Source organism: Mastacembelus armatus, chromosome 17 (assembly GCF_900324485.2).
Source record: "Mastacembelus armatus chromosome 17, fMasArm1.2, whole genome shotgun sequence".
Taxonomy (NCBI): domain Eukaryota; kingdom Metazoa; phylum Chordata; class Actinopteri; order Synbranchiformes; family Mastacembelidae; genus Mastacembelus; species Mastacembelus armatus.
The window spans coordinates 19,987,462-20,001,315 of NC_046649.1; the positions used below are offsets into that span (position 1 = coordinate 19,987,462).

At 39.9% G+C, this 13,854-nt stretch overlaps 1 protein-coding gene across 1 annotated transcript in view; it reads right to left on the reverse strand.

Moving 5' to 3' along the window:
* Positions 1 to 261: 261 nt before the first annotated feature.
* st6galnac3 (ST6 (alpha-N-acetyl-neuraminyl-2,3-beta-galactosyl-1,3)-N-acetylgalactosaminide alpha-2,6-sialyltransferase 3) overlaps positions 262 to 13,854 on the reverse strand; it is an 82,013-nt gene continuing 68,420 nt past the window's right edge. The window contains exon 6 of the transcript XR_003296099.1: positions 262 to 414. The gene's annotated coding sequence lies outside the window, so the exon portion shown is untranslated. The remainder of the gene's footprint in view (positions 415 to 13,854) is intronic.

Consider the following 13,854-nt stretch of genomic DNA (forward strand, 5'->3'; position numbering starts at 1 on the left):
GAAATAAAAATAAAAATAAAGACAGTAGAACAGGAACAAGGCCACACAGAGACAAAATCATCATGTTTGTCTAAGAATCTTGGAAGATGGATCCTTCATGAGGTTTCTTTTATCTTTTTGTAGTTTTTCCTTATCTGAGTCATATGCAAATGATGCAATGTGCATGGGCGGAATTTGGTATTTGCACTAGGGGGACACTTTTAAGTCCAACTACTCATTCATTTATTCTTTTATTCATAAAGCACATTTAATAACAACACAGTTGCATTACATGTTACACTTGAAGTAGCAGTATAGTGCCGAGCAACACAGTGCATCAAATCAGTGTCAGGCAGGTCCAGAGCTGCTCCTGGTTGTTTGTGTGTCTGTCTGCTGGCTGCTGGGCTCAGGTGGCTCCTGTTTAACTGTAGTTACCTGAAACAGGATGTTTTAGAAAACGCTGAACGTCCATAACTGCTCACAACAGAAAGTGCTGAATCACTGAATAGACAAAAGAGAGTGAGCCCTCACCAAACACGACACATCGATGAGTGCTCAGAAATGAATTTATAACAAAACCAAACAGAAGATTTAGGACTATTTCTTAGAAACATTTCATTTTATTGCATTACCTTAAACATTTATATGTACAAGGAATATTTTTATTGGATCTATTCTGAGAGTTCAGCTGCAGGGGGGCGCTTCCCCTCCTGCTTCACAGCAAACTCTGCCAATGGTAATTTGGTAATTAATTTGGTTTTATGACTAGTAATTTAGTTAATTTACTCGATTTGAGTTTTAAAGTGCTTGTTGGTTTCCAGAGGAATTTCCTTTAAAGGAGTGAGTCAGTAAAACCAAAGTAAAAATGTGCAAATCCATCATTGTAGATTTAATTCTTCATAGACACATATGATGAACTGTCTGCTTCTCTGTAGAGAAACTGTGCATTTTTGCATGATCAGCCGACCTGCTGTGTACTGTAGGACTCCAGTTTGATTAACTAGTATTAATTAGCTGGAAATGTACCTTTGGAAAATATTAATGTCAGACTGCACCGTGGACACATGATGGGAAATGATGACTGATTTACAGCCCAGTAACAGATTCTATTTTTACTGATGCAGCCTCCGACAACAAAGCAAGGCAGCACATAAGATACTTGTTTGTAGATGAATTCATTGTTGGTTTTTATCTTTTCATGGGTTTTGTTGACATTTAGAACATTTTTGAATACCAAGTGATTAATCCTTTATTAACTCCAGTCACCATGACTGCAGCTTCTATTCACTTCTTGCACAATACAGTTAAAGCACATACAACAATGCATTACATTGCAGAGTGGAGCTGCTGCATGTTTCACCCCCATTTGCGAGGGATTGTGTATAATCAGCTTATGAAAAAAGAGAAAACAGGCCCTCATGGGAGAAGCACAAGAGACTCCCAGAAGCAATAATCCACATCAGTGTCGCCATCAGAGTCACTGGGGAATAATGTGTGATAACACAGCATAAGGTTGGAAGGCTCAACAACAACAATAACAACAACAACAAACCACGAGAGAAGCATTTTGAAAGAAAGGCCACCTTTGAAGTGTGCGCTGTGTGAAGGGCAGTGAAAGGGCACATGGATCTCTGAGTTTTAACTGGGACATTTAGGAGGACGTGTCCAGTTTGGCAACTAGAGTTTAATTAACAGTTGCATGAGTCTTCATGTATTTATGCACTGTGGATCTTTTTTTTTCAGTTTTATACAGTTTTATAGAGAAAAAACACCCAGATATTTATTATGGCACGAATTGCGATATCACCCAGCCCTCCAGTGACCGGATCACTGTAACGTCTACAGGTTTAAAAGAGAGCACAGTCTATTTTTATGTTCACTGCTCTGCTTGGGAAATACAACTAAAGTGTACTACCAGTTCAACACGCACATAGTCAAAACAGGATTCTACTGTACACAGCAACACCTGCACTTTAATTCCCCCAGAGTTGATAAACTGGTTTTTATCTACATTCCCTGAGCAGGAGGAAAGAATTACAATGGAGGCAGGAGAATTCAAATGTGCAGTATATTACGTACATGAGTTAGCGCTGTGCCACATACAGATTTACTGAAAGATTCTACATTTAAATGATTTGTGTAGTATTTTAAAACTTCAGAAATGATTTAAATTAAAGGATTTTTTCACTCCTGTGTCATCTCAGGAATACTAAAACTACTTTGGTTCCAATATCGTGCCGTTCTTTATACATTATACATGACTGTACTTGTAGAATAAAAGGATTAAACCTCCACTGTGAGTTAGTGCCTTTATAAACTGCTATAAAGCCCGAGACAGAGACGCAGTGGTAGAGCTGCTCGAGTTAAAGTAGTAACCCTGCTCTTTTCTATATGCTACTAAAGGTCTGTGCTTGTAATTCTGTTGGATTAAGATTCTTTACCGTTGCTGTTCAAACACTCAAAGTGGAACAGTGTAAATAAACTCTCAAAACTACAGTTTTAGTGAACTTTAACCCAAGACTCAGTAAGAGTATTCATAAGGCCACTATGAGCCGCCCACATTGCAATATAGCCTACTCTTTCCATAATAGCCAGGCCGTGAGCAGTCAAACAAATTGTAGCTAAATGCAATTGCAATGCAGACAAACGAACATGCCAGCAGCAGCATGAACACACTGATCGATGTTAATGGTTCTCGTAACACTGGTGTTACTCTGCTCAGAGACCAGGGTCTGATCGTCAGGGCCACCTCGGTGATCATGACGGTGAGGCTGCAGTGAAAGATGTTTGCAGCATGTGCACAGTGGTGCTGATCAGCAGGTGTTTATGATGCCTATAACACACAGGAGGGCTCAGGCACCTACTTATTGCCTGTCGTAGGCTGTTACATGGTTGATTGTCTCGGGTCCGTACGGGCCTATATTTCTCCCTTTTATGTTCTCTCTAATCCACTGCAGATCTGTACCCCATCTCTGATTTATGAATGAAAGTGGCTCCCTGTGGTGTTGCAAGAGGGGGACCTTGACACGAGAATTTGACTGGTTTTTTGTCCTTTCCATAATTAGAGAGTACATTCAATTCACCCTGTTCATTACCCCTGGGCCCAGTGACAAATGATGAGGAGGCCTGTTTTAATGCAGATTCACTGGCTGTCCTGTTCGGGGTGAATGAGCAACAGTGCAGACAAGAGGATGGGAGACGAGAGGCGAATTCACAAGGTAGTTCAATTATCATAGTGTACTACACAAAATGTAACAGGGATAATTTTTTTGGCTTTGCACATCTGGCTTAGTAACTATCTGCACACCAGAATGAGAGTGAGATTTGAACTACATATGTCACTTTTAATGCTTTAGCTCACTTATTATTGTATATACATATATATTTATGCTACCCGCAGCATGTGTTATGCTAGCAGCTAATGCAGCATTGAGCCACCAGCAGAGACAAGAAGTGGGTTACAGAGGTGTGGTAAACTTCTTTTCATCTCCACACCTCCAGAATTTAAATTTCTGTAGCCCTAATATATACTCCTTCAAATTAAATGACTTCCTTCAAATATATTGTGTTACTCTCTAAGACATGTCAGCAGCAGCAGCAGCAGCAGACTCTGGTGTGTAAAATTAACGCAGATCCCCTTTAAAGGAACTAAATTGTGCAAAAACTCCAGCATGGTCCTTTAAGTTGGTTGGACAATATGGGAACTGTAACATACTGTAGAGTTCCAGTTTGACATCTTTCATTTCTGCAGGAATGTGTGTTTGGCTCTTTGTGTGATAAACACATTGTTAACATGATAATAAGAGCTGAAAGGTCATTAGGAGGGAAAGGAATGGATTATATTACCAGGTGGGATTAAAAAAATGAAGCTCATTCATGTCGGACTCTGGGTAAATTGGAAAACAGATCCAGGAATGGATTCAATTAAATATTGTCAATCATCAGGACAATTCTCATGAAAATAACTTCCAAACCATATTTAATCCTGCCCTTTACTCAGTAAATTACTGTCATTACAACACAATCTGTTCACTTGGTGTGTATTCACAGTTGGCGTAGCACGGCCAGGACACTGTCCACAAGGGATTTATTTGCGCTCCATATTTGTTGACTGTGGACGAGTCAAGAATAGGGTGATGGTTGTCCTCTGCTCTGAGCTGGCCTTTAATTAAATTGTTCCCTCAGGCATGATGGAAGAGGGAATCTAGTTTCAGGGGTGACTGGGCCACGAGTACAGAGGGACACCCAGAGCTTTGTGAAGGCCTGGCTTTGTTGTGTGTCTCCGCTGGAGGCGAGACAAGCACTCAGTCTAAATTCGCAGAATGGAAAAACAGCTGTGTGGTGATGCATCAGAGTCCCCCCTGCACTCATGCAACCAACCAGCCTCGAGGTACACGTACAGTAGGGGGGTTCATATGCCACTGTATAGCAGTGATTACCAAAGTTGGACATAATAAAACAATTACTCATTATTTTATCCTTAATGACCCCACATGGAAATCTGGTTCAGAACCAGGTAACAACATCAGCGACTAATAAGTAAAATCAGCAAAAACCTTACTCGGGTCAAGAAAATCCCTCAAAATAGAGATATGTTCAGGCTTTTCTATATAAATTATATAGACCTCACCTCCTCAAGCCTCTAAACATCATCATAAACAGGAGATCCACAGGTTGGGAACACTGCTCCATTTCCAGTTTCCTTTTCTGCACTAGAATAGATTTTGTGGCATTTTTCTGCCCAGTGTGAGGTGGACTAAATGCATATTGGCCTTTAGTACACATACTGTTATAACCAAATCGACTTCAGTAAAGAACAGCATCATTCCTCTTCTCTGTTCCATTGAAAATATGTGTAAAGCAACCCTTCCCTAAATGTTGCTGCGCTTGCAGCCATTAACTTGTCTATTCTCCATTCCAGCTAATGGAAAGGCACATTTGGTGTACCTAAATGCCTCTCTCAAAATGCCACACTAATGTCCCATTCTCAGCCCCCTCCATTTGAGTCTTTATTGAAAGTCATGCTGAAATCCAAAGAAAATTTCCCATTGATGGTTAGTGGGTGGGAGGCAGATTACTGTTTGTTGCCAAGGTAATTTCAACACTGAAGTGACTTTCTCTCTACCCTGATTTCCCTGGGACCAGAGCAACCTGATCTCCTCGCCGTTCAAGCCAAGAGACTGAGAAATGAAGCTGTATCCTCTCCTCACTTATTCCACTCCCAGGTTACCACTGGCTGAGGTGCAGGCCAGGAGACTGTCTCCCTCTTTGGCTGATAAATGGCTTGGCTGAATGAATAATGGCTAATTAGCTTCCTGAATATGACTGTTTATCTGACTTTATGATCTGACTGTGTGCCAGTTTGTCTGCCTCTCTGTGCTTCATCCATGAGTCTGTCTGAAAGCAGAGCAGGCTAGCACGAAGCCATCAGATGCTCTGACTGCACGCTCTGTGCTTCAGTTCTGGCAACGTGCCTCTGCTCCTGCTTCACTAGGCTAATGTAAATGCACCATCTCATCATCAAGGCCTGGAGGGAGGCACTCTGCCCCAACACGCTCGCGCTCGCAGGGGGAGCCAGATGCTGGAGAGTGTTTCCTGGTGACGAGGGAGCTATCAGAGGTCAGAACTGAAGGACTACAAAACAATGCGTCTGAAACGGTTTGTAAAGCCGTGTGACAGTGCATAAGCCAAGGTAGCCCAGCAGAGACTCTTTATAGTGCAACTATGTTATTCATTATTTCTAAAATGTAAAATATTATCTTCACTTAGTAATTTTGCACATCTCTTGTTATAACCTCAGTGGCAACAGGTTTGACTTCAGTAAACAAAGGAGCGCTCCTTTTGAGGGTTCAGTGATAAGTGACAAAACTTGGTCTGAATGAAGTCCTTGATCGCTGTTGCTTAGGAGACGCTCAGGACATTGGGAGAATATTAGCATTGATGGGCATTTGGGCATTGATCCAATTTCTACTATATCAGAACTCATTCAGCCCAACTTCATGAAAGAAAAACTTCACTCACTTTACTTCAGTGCTCTGCAGTCATGCGTGTGTTTTTGGTTATATTTGTGCAGGTTTGGCGATATTTGTCTGAGGTTTCTGCCTCCACCCTAAACGATGGAGGTGAGTACAAATTCATTCACATTTTTATGAACTTTTCCAATGCAAAAAGGTTAACTGGTGCACAATCATACTGGAAGATTACCTTTGTACAATTCAATGGGAGTGTTTCTATTCCAAAACCCTTAATAGCCTGGGCTCAAAAAAACATAGCAATAAAAATATTTCTAATATGTGATTGAGCTAATTGAGCCACTTTAACTTCTTACTTGTGCTAATAGTCATTATAAATCAGTCATTATAAATAGGCCACCTTCATAAATGAAATATTATGTACATATTATGTATATATTAGTTTTTCTGTAGTGAATCTGGCAGGATCACATGCAGTTCAAATGAACCTTGGCATCGTAACCAACCAACATAGGCGCGCTGCTGGAGAAGTATGAATCCTTTCGTTGCTCTGCAGAATTGTTTTTGTGGAAATATTCCTTCAGGATTGGTTTGGACAGATCTAATTTTCAGGAGGCGTTTGAAAGCTCCTTTGTCTCTGTAGTACAGGAATCCCCAGAAAGATCAGGGCTGCCTCAGAGGATTGGACAGACAGGCAAATAGCTCAGCCATCATTCTCCTTTCAACCAAACATTATATAAGCATTGTTATCATCTGTGCCTTAGAATGTATGTTATGTGAGACTGCCCTGCAAAAACGTTTCTTCTTCTGTTACAGGGCTGCTGTGGTTGGTAGCATATTTCCAGCAGAGCAGGGATTCATCAAGCTGTCAGTGGATTCCAAAATTTCACCAAGTTGGCAAGTACCATCAGTGAAATCTTTCATGTCTTCAGCTGCCTGGCATAGCGGCAGATGCACTGTGAATATCTCCTCTCAGGGTGTAAAATTATACTCATTACCCAGATGATTTGGAGGCAGTTCTTTTCTGATTTCAGATTTACTGTGATTGGCTGTAATCTAATGGTCAGTAAAATGGGTTGTGAAAATGGAACATTGCCAGTTAATTTACAGTTTGATCAATTGCCTTCACTGCCGCTGAAAATGTCTGTTCAGGTGCCCAAGTTCAGAGTAAATTATGACAGGTCTAGGTAGTGGTAAGAGGAGTATTTAAATCCTAAACTAAAAGCAGTAATAGAAAGTAAAAACTACTGCCACTCAGCTAAAGAATGAAAGACAGTTGAGCTGCATGTAACTAGAGCAAGCAGAAAGAGTTGGCAGACCCAGTGTATCAGATTATGCTTTGAAATGCACAGGAGTTCATCAGTGAGCCACAGTCATGAAGTTTCAGTCTTTCTAATCTGTCACTAGTCATGAGTGTTGATCATTTCATCACCAGCAGATTTATGTCCTTTGTTTCTATGAGGTCACATAATCTGTATGTACATTGTAGTTTGTACTCTAGTATTTAACATTAAAAACTGCCCTGTTCTGTAACTCTGAGGACACCTGGATGTAGTGACGTGACACACCTGCTGCAGGTGATAAAAGGCCTGTGTCTGCTGAAAAATCCTCCAACCTAAATCACAATACTACCCTCTGATATGACACAGAGCCTGAAACAGGAATTTAGCAGTGGTCTCCCATCCAATGGAAATAATTTGTCACTAAAAGTCATCACTTTCCTCCATTTCTCCCATTGCACATTAATTACAGTGGCCTCTAGAGGAGTAGATATGTCATCCTAAGGCATTTGGTCAAAAGACTGAAGTTGCTTAAAGCCAACACAAATGGCTCGTACAATAAGATGCTGTTTAGTCAGACCTCAGCTCAGGTCAAAGTTCAGTAAAACCATGCTGGGAGGGTCTCAAACTACATGAACTGATAAGACTGTTACAGGTGTAAGTTCTCCTGCAGGTATAACAAGTCTCACAGTGAGACTGAAATGCCAGTCATGCACAGTCTGTCCATGCCCACAATGCCCTGCAGGGAGGCTGAACCAGGTCTAATCATTATGAATCTCATTGTGCACTAATAAATATTTTATATTACATTGCATTAGAGCACATTGATTTGAAAGTTGCATTTGTCCAAAGTGACTTAAAACAAGGACAAACAATGGACGAATTACCACCTAACCCATTAGCTCTACAGAGTTTTTAGTCCTTTTTTTGATAATTGAGTTGGAAAAAGCGTCAATAGAACAACTGATTAGTTAATGAAGAAAGCAACATTTAGCAGCTAAAGGTTTGTGGAGACCAAAACAAAAGGCCATTCATTGGACAGAGCCTTCAAGTCAACATCAGTGTCACTCTGTGTCTAGTTTTGCAGTAATATGTCAATGCTTGGTCAAAAAAAAGTAAATTAATGCAGCTTTAAGTGCTGCAGCATTAAATGAAACAATGCAGACATTTCTTTTCATTTATAATATTATATGGATTTTATTTAATTAACTTATTATTATTAAATGAGCTTTCTGTGATCAAGATCATTTTAAAAACTTTATATACTGCTGGGAAGTTTAATCTATAAGGTGTTAATCTATAAAGTGTCTTGGATATATTTTTAATTTTTGAAGTAAGTAGTTGCTAAAGTTTTCAAACACAGTAGAATGAAAAAAGTACATTTATTCCTTCTGACATGTACAATATCATAAAAATACCTCGAAATTGTGCTGTAAATAGTAACCACCCACTGCTCAGTTGCCATCAGCAGAATATTGTATGTGTCCTGGGCGTTTCTGTACTGTAACATTATGAATGGGAAGCAGGGTGGTTTATTTCCTGGAAAATGATCACTCTCCTTGACCCTCACGCAACTTGAAAGCAGCTGTCATCTCCCAGCAGTGTATCTGACAGAGCAGTCAATCACTTTTGCCTGCTGTCACAAACACCAAAACGTCATCGGCATAAAACTGAAACTGCACTGGAAATTAATAAAGAAAAAACCCGTTGCTAATATATTTGGAGGAATATAAATAGGCATCAGAGGGGGTGATTGATTGAGATGAGCAAAGGGAGGCTTTCCAGAGGTAAGACCTTTTAGAGCAATTCAATTATCTCCATGCCCACAGGAAGTGTAGGATGTTATAAACTTTCATTACATCAAGGTTGATGAAAGCATGGGAGGAGATGGTTGTAAACAGGGACATTAACTGAGACATTATTTAGCTTCTGGTCATATTTTACACCATCCTAGCTCAAGTCAATGCAAAACACTTATTTCAGCTGTTAAAGTACTTGAATTATTGTAGAACATTTCCAAACATAGACTCTGAAAGAATGTACAGTAGCTATCCATGACAGTTCTGAGATTTATATTGTCATAGCTACAACTGTAATTAGTCACAGTTGAATGTTTTTTGTTGCCTCAGATAATCTGAAATTTGTTGACGTTTAGTGCCAGCCCGTATACTTTATCCTGAAAACGCTCATGATTCCTGACAGGCTCGATATGTTCAGAGTTAGGATGGGAGGATGAGCGACTACTTGAGGAGGTGGGTGTAATCAATACAAACATGAAGCAATTAGTGTAGCACTCATATTTCTTTAGGGAGGTGGTGTAAAAACGTGGCGATCAAAGTGATGTCTGCTCCATATGAGTCATTAATGAGGCACCGGAGCAACTAGAGGGATATATTGTTAAAGAGCCTTTAATAAACCTGCATGGAATTAATTAAAGCAGAATACACTCCTCCATCTTTCATATAGTTTACAATGTTATAGATAATTTAAAAAGTTAGCAGACGGGGAAGAAAAATAGGACTGGCTGCTCACTCCCACATGGAATATCATTTATTTTTGCTACAAACTGAGAGACAGTTAGTTTCTGGACTGGTCAACCCCTTTGAACCAGCAAAACACACCAATTAACAGAACCTGGCAAGAGACACAAATGTTGTGCCAAGTGGACAGAACAGAGTCCAGAAAGCATAATATCAGAGTTTATTTTGTCCACAGTCTTTATGCAAATGAATGGAAACTGAAAATTCTGAGTTGCAAATAATCACACTGTTTGGGCTGCACACAGGAAACAGCTGGAAGCTAAAATGTAGGATGTGTCCTGACTTGATGTATGACACATACACCTGACTAATTGGTTGCATCTGTCAACAAACAACAAAAAATCATTTGTGCAACAGATCAGAAAAAATGTGGAAGACATTTAAGAGTGCTGGCAGAGAGTTTGGACTGCATCAAATGTCAGAAACAGGAATAATTAGGTTCAATCATTTATTAAAAATAAACTTTCAAATTTAGGGTAAAAATGTTCATGTGATGCAAATGGAGAATTGTATAAATGTCATTGCCAGAGGGCTCAAAAATGATCTGAATGACTAACCTACGACTACAGCCAGCTAGAAGAATGTTGAATCAGCAGTGCTTCATCTGAGACCACAATAACTAAAAAATAGCTCACAAAACCGTGTTCAGCTGATTTGTTCTTTCAGACACATTTAAATGAAACACAACTCATGTGCCAGAAGTTGAACTTTTTAATCATCTGTCCATAAAAACAAGCTCCACACTATGAAAACGTGTTAGAATATTTTAGTGTCAGGATGTATTAGTCTAGCTACTAATTGTTTCCAAGAATTACATAAAAATACTGATACCACTTGTGCACTAAATATGGGACTAATTATTAGCTTAGCATGACCTACACCTGCTTCCAATATTTACAGTATTAGCTAACTAAACTAAGCTACGCTAACCTGTTAGGTCATATTCAGCATACATACAAGAGAGAGGTCTCAACCTTCTTATGTATTTCCCTGTAATAAAGATTATATGTGCATTTATCAAAATGTTGAATGACTGCTTTACATTTGAGAGCATGTAGCTGTGATTTTTGTCACAACAGCAAACAAAGCTGCTTCTGTGGGGCTCAGACATGTGAGAGATTCCCTAATCACACACTTTTGCTGTGACCCAAATCCATAGAGCACAGAAATAATGAACAGTATCTACTTAGTGTACTAATCATCATTAGAGACTGTATTTTTGGTTAGTAAACAATCTTGTAGCTACTAAGTAAGATTTGCAATGCATGCATCAACTCAAACAAATCAATTAAACCGCAATGGTAAAGCATTTTTTCAGAAATCTTAGGCTTGTTTTGTTTGTTTGTTTGTTGATGATCTTCCACGATCATCTTTTACTACAACATTTACAGTTTGTTTTACTCTTTTGCAGCTTTGAGTAGCTCCACATCCATCAACTACATCCTTTTCTATTACAGCATTGTAGATAAATAACCTGACAACACACATTTCTAAAAGCCATGGAAACATTTTTCTGTAAGAACTTTTTCCATAGAAAAATGCTTATGATTATGGAACTGAGCCACAGTTAATATGTTTTAAACAAAAAAGACAGTAGGAGTTTTTATTGAGCTAAAAACTAAAAGAAATGATATTGGTGTTTTGTAGAAAAGCAAGAAATTGTACTTTCTTTCTTTGAACTTCATTCCTTCCATTTCTTAATCCTTTATATAATTACCACCATAAGTGGCTGTGAGCTACGGTAATGTTACATATTGTAGCACCATCTGGCCGGGGAGAACACGTCCTCCTGCAAATATGTTCCAGAGGTCAAACACTCTGCAAGAACAAATTTGCAAAAGCTGAATTGAAAACATTCCAGTTGTCTTGTTGACCTTGCTTATTTTAGCTGTGCACATAACAGAAAACTAATGTGTGCCAGCTGCCAGGAAAACAACAAAAAAGGCATAAAAAATCAAGCAAATATGGGGTGAGGCTGGAACTTAATTGAGGTCTAACAGAGTCAAAGTAACTGGGGTGAAAATGCGAGCTGTTTTTTCTCTGTAGGGCAAGGTAGCCTGAAAATGTTTTTCTTCTTCATTTACCCAATGGCTCATTAGTTTCTCTGTTGTTGTAAGCTTCTGCAAATTACATCATGTCCATTAGTCCCATTGCTCAGACTGCGAGTTCCCTGTACAGCTCCACCCAGCACTTCTGAAAAATGAATGGGCTTTGGAGCTGCGCTTGCAGCTATTTAGTTATTAGTTAATACATCAGCCGTGTCATTGTACTGTCTGAGGCTTTCATAAAGAAGACTGAAGAGCCTGCTGATTTGATGTGGTCAGCTCAGTACATGGATGCCTGACACTTCAGTTTATTATCTTATAAGATGTAATTGGCACAATGCTCAGAGCCTGAGCTGAATGAGGGAGAAGCATATTGCATGTTCATGTTAGGACTGATGCGACTGCAGCTGTAACTTAATAGTCCCTGCAGGACTCCACACATAGTGTTGATGCTGGTCAGTTCATGCAGACAACAACTCAAACTGTCAATTAATTAATCTAAAGCCAAAGGGGGTGAAACAGCATTATCCAAGAGTACTTTTCTGTGCTGTGGAACATTTCATAAATACCACAGAAGGCAAGACTTGGCATCCTACTGGAAAATGCATGACAGTTAGAGATTAGTATTATTTTCAAATGAATGCACTTTTCAAATATGCCCTGTCCAACCATATCAGTTAGCGCTGAAGCTAAAAAGAGCCTCAGCCAACCCCTTTTCAAAAGGGCGCTGCACTGATTTTACACATAAAGGCCGGTTTAGTAGTCTAAAGTACTTGAGTACTACTCATCCTCTAGTACTCTAAAACTGTAGAAAGTAATATCATCCCTAACTCCAAAATGTTACAATTATATACTGCTACAGTCAGTGTACAGTGTTTTGCAAGATTTATTTTAAAGTGAATGTAATTTCTGCATGATTTATGACCACTAACTATGTTTTATTCAGCTGACCAGAGGTAGTAGACTCAATCTGGGGGCTGGCATGTCAGCAGGATCCAATACGAACGGTATTTGGAGACACCCACTTATAGCTACAAACAGACCTAAAGAGAAGATACCCCTGGAGTCGGCGAGAGCTGGGGTGGAAGACGACTAACAATGGACTACACAGCAACTGACCTTGGAACAACTAGTACTACAATGAAGGCAAGAACCGTACAAGAAGCCAATAATGAACCGCACAGGAAGCTCCAGACTTGCCCCTGTGGCTGGAAGAAAGTTACATCTGCAAAGGGTTTGAAAATACGCCAAGGAAAAGTAAAGATGCTTGCTACTTTTTAAAAAGTAATTCAAGTCACTTGAATGAACTCCAGGGACTGGAAACAGCCCCCCCTGTATCTGAAGCAGCAAACTCAACCACAGAAGAAGGTCCTGAGGTTTGTTGAACCATCCAGCCAGCAAAACCTGTAAGGGAGAAAAGGCCACTACAAAGTAGACCAAAGGTCAATTGGCCTGGAGCTTCAGAAAAAACTAAGAGGGAGACCATAAACGCAGAGCTGTATGGGTATGGGTTATGGGTTAATAGAGGAGAAGCAGAGAGCCCCAACAACCCAAAACAAATCAAGGAGGCAGCTGGAAATACAACATCTGGTACAACAGAGGAGGCAGCTAAAAAAGCAGTGGAGGAAAGCCTCGGAACATGAGAAGGATGGATGTGAGCCCTCCAAAATGGAAGAAAGTAGAGAAGATTGTGAGATAAGCAAGAGCATTATCAGCCCCTGGCCCCAATGGTGTCCCCTGCAATGTGTGTAAGAATGCCCCTGACATTCTTCGTATGCTCTAGACGCTGATGAAGTTGGCAAGGGTAAAACAAACAATACCTAAGGCATGGCACAGGGCGGGAGGCATACTGATACCTAAAGAGGAGGAATCTTGGACATCAGCCAATTCCGGCCTATAAGTCTCCTCAATGGCAAAGGCTAAATCTTCCTCAGTATCATAGCCCAAAGGGTGACCAACTACTTGATAGAAAACAAGCTTGTGGATATCACTGTTCAAAAAGCTGGAATTACAGGGTTTTCAGGATGTCTGGAGCACA